Raw genomic sequence first — 6,341 nt, 5'->3', positions numbered from 1 at the left:
AGTTATGCTTTTACTATGAAAGAGAATGTGCCAAAGTTCTGGGTCACCATTGAATTCTTCAAGATTTCAAGCTTCTGGTTGGTGTGGCTGTATAGTCTTTCCTTAATCCTTCCCCCAATTATAATATTGTTTGTGGTCAAGAAAGCAACAGGGATTCAATCAGGACACAATATTATGTCTCGAACACTAAAAATATACACGTCCAAATATCATTGAATGTTTAAATGTCATTGTTTTTTTTTTTTTACAACAATCACATTTGGCATCTTGCATTTTTAATAAGATTTTTGGAAAGATTATTAGTATGTGTAAAATTATTCTTGTGATAATTCCCTCAAAACATTTTAGATTAACAATGTGGTACACGTGGATAACGATTATTACAAATAAGAGTATCTTATTGGAGGTAGAAAAATGATATATAAGCCTATTTTGAAAACTCACTTTTTAGACCCAATGATATATAAATGAAATAATTGATGGATGATTAGAAAAAATATGAGAAAAAAATTCCAATAATATACAAATAAAATAATTGATGGATAATTAAAAAAAATATGAGAGAAATATTTGCCTTAAGTATTTAAAATACTTCAATAACACTACTTTTTGAAGTGTACACATATCTTAAGACAATGTACAACAGGGGTGTTTTGGGAAGCAAATAAAAAGTTAACTTTTAGTCTTTTTTTTTTTAATCTATTTTGGGTCATATCATCTCTCACATTTTTTACCATAAAAAACAAAATAAACTTAAAAGTTAAAAAATTAATTTTTTACCAACTTTCCAAAACACCACATAGTCAACGTGACATACTTCAATAACACTACTTTTTCAAGCGTACACATATGTTAGGGAAATTATTCAATACTTCTGGAGCACCACGTGTCTATATTTCTAGCCAATTAAAAAAAAAAAAATTGTTCCCTCATCCCCAACATAAATTATGGGCCCTTACGTCTCTTCACAAATTAAAACCTTATGAAATATTACGTGTACATACTCCAGATATCTTAAGACAATGTCCGACACAGTCAACATGACATACTCTTTTATTCTTTCCCCTTCCTCCAGATGATATGGCAAGATTCTCAGTAAGGACGAGATAGATGGCATGGGGTGGTTGTATATGATTCTCTGTAATTGAAATGTGTACGCTTACAAATTTTCATTTGTTTGCGTTGAGACTGGTTTGGTTTAATTTGTGAAAGATGGAAAGAATCATCTTGACCACAAACAATATTATAATTGGGGGAAGGATTAAGGAAAGACCATACAGCCACACCAACCAGAAGCTTGAAATCTTGAAGAATTCAATGGTGACCCAGAACTTTGGCATATTCTCTTTCATAGTAAAAGCATAACTGGCAAAGAAAGCAGCCAAGCCAAGCAAGGGAAGTGCCCAGGAACAAAACGACCATTTGTTAATAATCGACCATAAGGGAAACAGTAGCCCAACCATACTCGTTGTGAATGCGACTGTCATAAACATGGCGGAGTAGAAAGCAGTAGGGATTCAATCAGGACACAATATTATGTCTCGAACACTGAAAGGTTCATTTTTAGAGTAAGAGTGGTTTAAATTGAAAACACCTGTATATGTGGAGCCGCCAATTAGAACCGAGCCTGTCAGCAACGAAGAGAAATTTGAGAAGCCGTTGTTTATGTTTTTTGGAACTTCTGATTCTGATTCTGATTCATTTTCTTTAGGCAGATCTAAGGCTGTGTAATCCCTCTCGTTATTCATAGCGTCGACCAGGAGCAGAGATCCATTTTCAGTAGTATTGTCTCTAGGAATCAGGTTACTACAGAGCTGAAACATCAAACGAATTAATTCGCAGTTTGTTCATAGCAGGCAGTACTAACAACACCACCGAAATTCTCTTATCACTGAATATCATCGATGTGACATCTCGATGATCTGAGAATTTCGGTGTTCCTTTCTTTGAATTTGAACTTGTGCAAAGAGAGACAGTGAGGGCTCACCTCGATTACACTGTCAGCAGGAACAGGTCGATTTTCACGGTGATCATGATACGCACCGATATGACTGTCCTCGATCGCAGGGGTCTCTTTAAAATTAGTGCTGTTGTTGTTTATGGCGGCCTCGGACATCAGTGTCTGAGCCATATCCATTTGATGGTATGGAAGAGGGACGTAGTGCTCCGGGAGGGGAGGGGAGGGAAGGGGAGAGAAGGGTTCAATATGCATGGTATTTATAATTGTGGTTGAGTTCATGCAATTTCACAGAAAAGAGAGAGAAAATTCAATATTCTTAAATTCCATCACAATAAAAAAAAGTACCATGTGCCATATATCCTCCCCACAACCAAAAATTCCTCATTCCTTCGTGTCCAGACCCACCAACCAATTCTCTTTCTGGCTTCTAAAACTGCGAAAGACAGAGAGAGAGAGAGAGAGGTCAACTGGATGAGAACCAGAACCAGAACTATGCTCCTTAGGATGAAAATGAAGATAATGGCAACGAAGTCACTGATGGCGTACCTGAGGTCTCTCTCTTAGTTTTATGTACAAGCAAAAAAAAAAATTTCTGTCTTTTAAAATTTTGGGTAATTATTCTCTTAAATTTGTCCCAAAAACACACATTTGGATCGAGAAAAGAAACTGGCAGAATTTACTATGAGTTTGCTAGAAGCATAAACTGTGACTATGTACTATTCAAAAAGTTATCTAATATGTTCTAGTTAAGCTGATCCCAAAAAAAAAAAAACAAAAAAAAAAGGTTTAACTCTCGTTCTCTATGCTTTCTCTCAATCTTCCTATTGCTAATTAGCACATATAGATAGAAAATCGGTTAATCACATTCAGAAGTTAGCACCTCATATTTTTATCAAAATATTATTTGATTACTCTGTTTTCGATTATCACATTTCCGTTCATATTAAATTAAAGTTTTAAAGATAAAAATTTAGGATTGTTATATTTTTTAATGACAAAATTTAATGAAAAATTTACCCATAAATTTTATCTTGAAGAATGGTGATCCGATTAGTCCTAAGAGTTTTCTTATAGATTAATTAGTCCCATTAATTTTGAAAAGAGAGATGTAATATATTATTTAAAAATTAAATTTATTATTCTACCTTTATTTCTATTATATTTTATTCGAATAATATATTTTTAATTGTTCTACTTTTAATATTGTTTCTTTGGAAAAATATCCTTCGAGCTCATGAATTTTAATCAACCTCATTAATGACAAATGAATAAAAAATGATATTGCAACTTAACATAATGTAAAAGTTTCATTCTCAAAGTTGAAAGTAAAAATATTAAATTGAAATTTCGATAAAAGTGTAAAAAGCCTAATTAACAATAGAAAATCTTAACAATAATGTACTATACCTTGATTCTATTGCCAATTTGGAGTTAAATCTTTTAAGCTCGTCCAATGTAGTTAAACGTGATTCAGGTTCCACTCGAACCATTGGATCATCCGAATGCCATAGAAGGCAGCAATCAAGAGAACAATACAGTTGCAGACAGAACTGAAAATTTTAAAAATCCCCTAGATATTGATTTGTGATTATGTATCAATTTTAACTAGCAAATAGCAATCACAATCAAACAATAAAAAACAAATCAACACAATGATTTTACGTGGAAAAACCACAATTGGAGCGCCTCCAATTATGATAAAAAAATCACGGGCAAAAGCTACAAAACAATCCACTAAGAAGACATAACGGAATTACACAACTGTACTCTCAATTACCTAGCGAATCTACGCCCGAATCGAACCGACCCCTATGTGTCTCTTCTTACCCCGTCTTCACCTCATAATTTTCTTGCCCAACGCTGAATCCACAACGCCGATGTCGAATCACGACAATGAGCCACTCCAAAATTCACCAAAGCTTCAGGGCCAAATTCTCTGAAATCCAACAAAAAACTACTTTCTCTTTTGTGAATAAAACAAACCAAACCCTTTGATATAATCCACTCAATTCATAATATAAACTCTCACAGATATCAAAGGAAACAAGCAAAGAAGCTCCAGATGAAAACCCTAATATCCAATAAGAAGATCTGGAAGCCGTACCCTAAATTCTGACTGAACTGCACCTTTTATAGCAAACAGATCCGTGATCTTCGCTCGAGCGGAAGAATACAACTCCTAGCACTTTTGCAGGCGAGTGAAAATTCTTAAAGGTCGCAATCTCTGCTCGAGCACAGGAATGGCCGCTCAAGAGCGGAAAAATACAACTCCCAGTACTTTTGCAGGCGAGTGAAACTTCTGAAAGGTCATGATCTCCGCTTGAGCGCAAGGATGGCCGCTCGAGCGGATAAACAACATCGACTGCAATTTTGCTTCTAGCTTCGGCGGCGCTGCACCTCGACCCCGCCTGGGTACTGCCTTGGACCAGTCAAGGAATGTTGCCCCCTGGACCCCCACGAGCTGACCGGGCAACTCGATCCCCGACATAGTCAGCGAAGTGGCAAACATGATAGGATTAAGCTCACAAACTACGCTGCATTGGCACAATTCGGGTTGGATTCGCATCTAAAAACTCATTGCCTCACTGAAAGGAGTTTTGTCAAACGAGATTGTCAAGAACAAAAACCTAACAAGAACGAACTTCATCACAAAACAAACTGGGTTGATGGGATTCGGTAGTATAGTGATAGCTGCTATATTTGTAGTTGTTTGCTCTTTGTCTAGTGAGTATCATGGGAGTGAAAAGCTCATACTCAAAGTTGGAGATATATTGCACCGTAACAAGTGGCCATCTAAATTATTTTTGTTCATATTGTTCACATTTGGGTTTTCATCGGGTTTTCTTGTGGCAGCGATTCCATTATGGAAATGGTTATGTGTAGCTTGGCTTTCGTGCTCCTTTCGGATATGACTAGCCCTACAGTTCGGACTCCCGTTGTTCTGAATCTGATTTCACAAGTGCAATGTCAAATAGATAAACACAAATGAGTCCAAATCCAGCAAATCTTTTGGAAAAATCGATTTTGAATCAAAAATGTCAAAAATGGACTGTTTTGCCAGATTATAGAGTTGCCACCTAAATATTTTTGAGAAATTTAGGAAACCCGTGACTCGTGCCAAAGGCCGTTAGTCCGTCATCACCAAAGTGTCTCAGCTCGAGAACTTAAGTATAAGAGGAGAAGGTCATGAATTGAGCACCCTTCTCACTCGATCAAAGATCGGCCTCTACCAATCATTATGTGACTTTTATTTACATTATATGCTCTTGTTTTGATTATTAGGCTAATATTACTGCGTAATGCACACAAGTATATAGACTAATTTGTAAAATTTGGAATACTTTGATTTTATGTTTGTTTGAAAATTGTTTTGGATACTCGTCACTTGAAAAAGTGAGTTCGTATGTACATTAGCCAATTTATCCCAATTTGAACAAATTAACCTTCATCCACCGGCATTTAAACAAGTATATCACTTAAGCAATTAGCCCCATGGAAAACATGCTCGATATGGCAATAATCACACGCAATGCAAGAAGCTAGAGCAATAAACGCTCACCTAGTACTCCTAAGCAAGCCAAACAAAGCAAATAATTAGAAGAAGTGCATGCTCCTAACTTAATGCCATATGACTAATACGACGCACACATTTATGGGATGTTTAATGGGCTCGGCTATGAGCATGGTATATGATTCAATTCAAGACATGCAATAAATCACGTTTTCAAACAATGATGTTGAAAATGCACACTAATTAATTAAAACAAATGCACACTTTAACTAATCATGCAAGGCATTAAACTATACTGCCACAGCTCTGCCTCGGGAAGTGAAAGATGCATGTGCTCGGTTTTTGCCCCGAAAAAGTCCTCTGTTTTGCTCCCGAGAGGCTCTGTTTGCAGGGTTGGGCATACTCCAGAAACTTTCTGCTCTAACTTACCAAATCTTTGTTAAGGGTTACACCAGTGGCCTGTCGGCCGTGGATGGCTGCTGTCAGCCATCTGCCGGCCAAAGGGGTGCACTGCCGGCCCGAAATGAAGCCTTACCAGCCATTGATGAGACACTACCGGCCACTGATGCTCTGAGTCACTACACTGCAACAGAGCACAAACAGAGCAAAATGAAGGTTTTTCCAGGGGTATGTTTGTACTATATCCCTTCTTATCACTTCAAAGTCTCAAAGGAGTGACACATTTAGATCCCAAACCACCAATCAAGCAATTTCATTGCGTGATGGCCAAAGATCCAAGTTGTACAATTTCGATAAATGCATAAATATGACTAAAAAAAACCATCACATTATCATGCATGATCAAGGGCAATGGAGACCAAGGAAAATGGCACATTTCATCACTATTGAGTATGAAATTTCCTATTTGCC

Source organism: Camellia sinensis, chromosome 11, assembly GCF_055761805.1.
Source record: "Camellia sinensis isolate YWXY chromosome 11, ASM5576180v1, whole genome shotgun sequence".
NCBI lineage: Eukaryota > Viridiplantae > Streptophyta > Magnoliopsida > Ericales > Theaceae > Camellia > Camellia sinensis.
The sequence above is the reverse complement of the archived record's forward strand: the minus strand, read 5'-3'. Positions refer to the sequence as shown.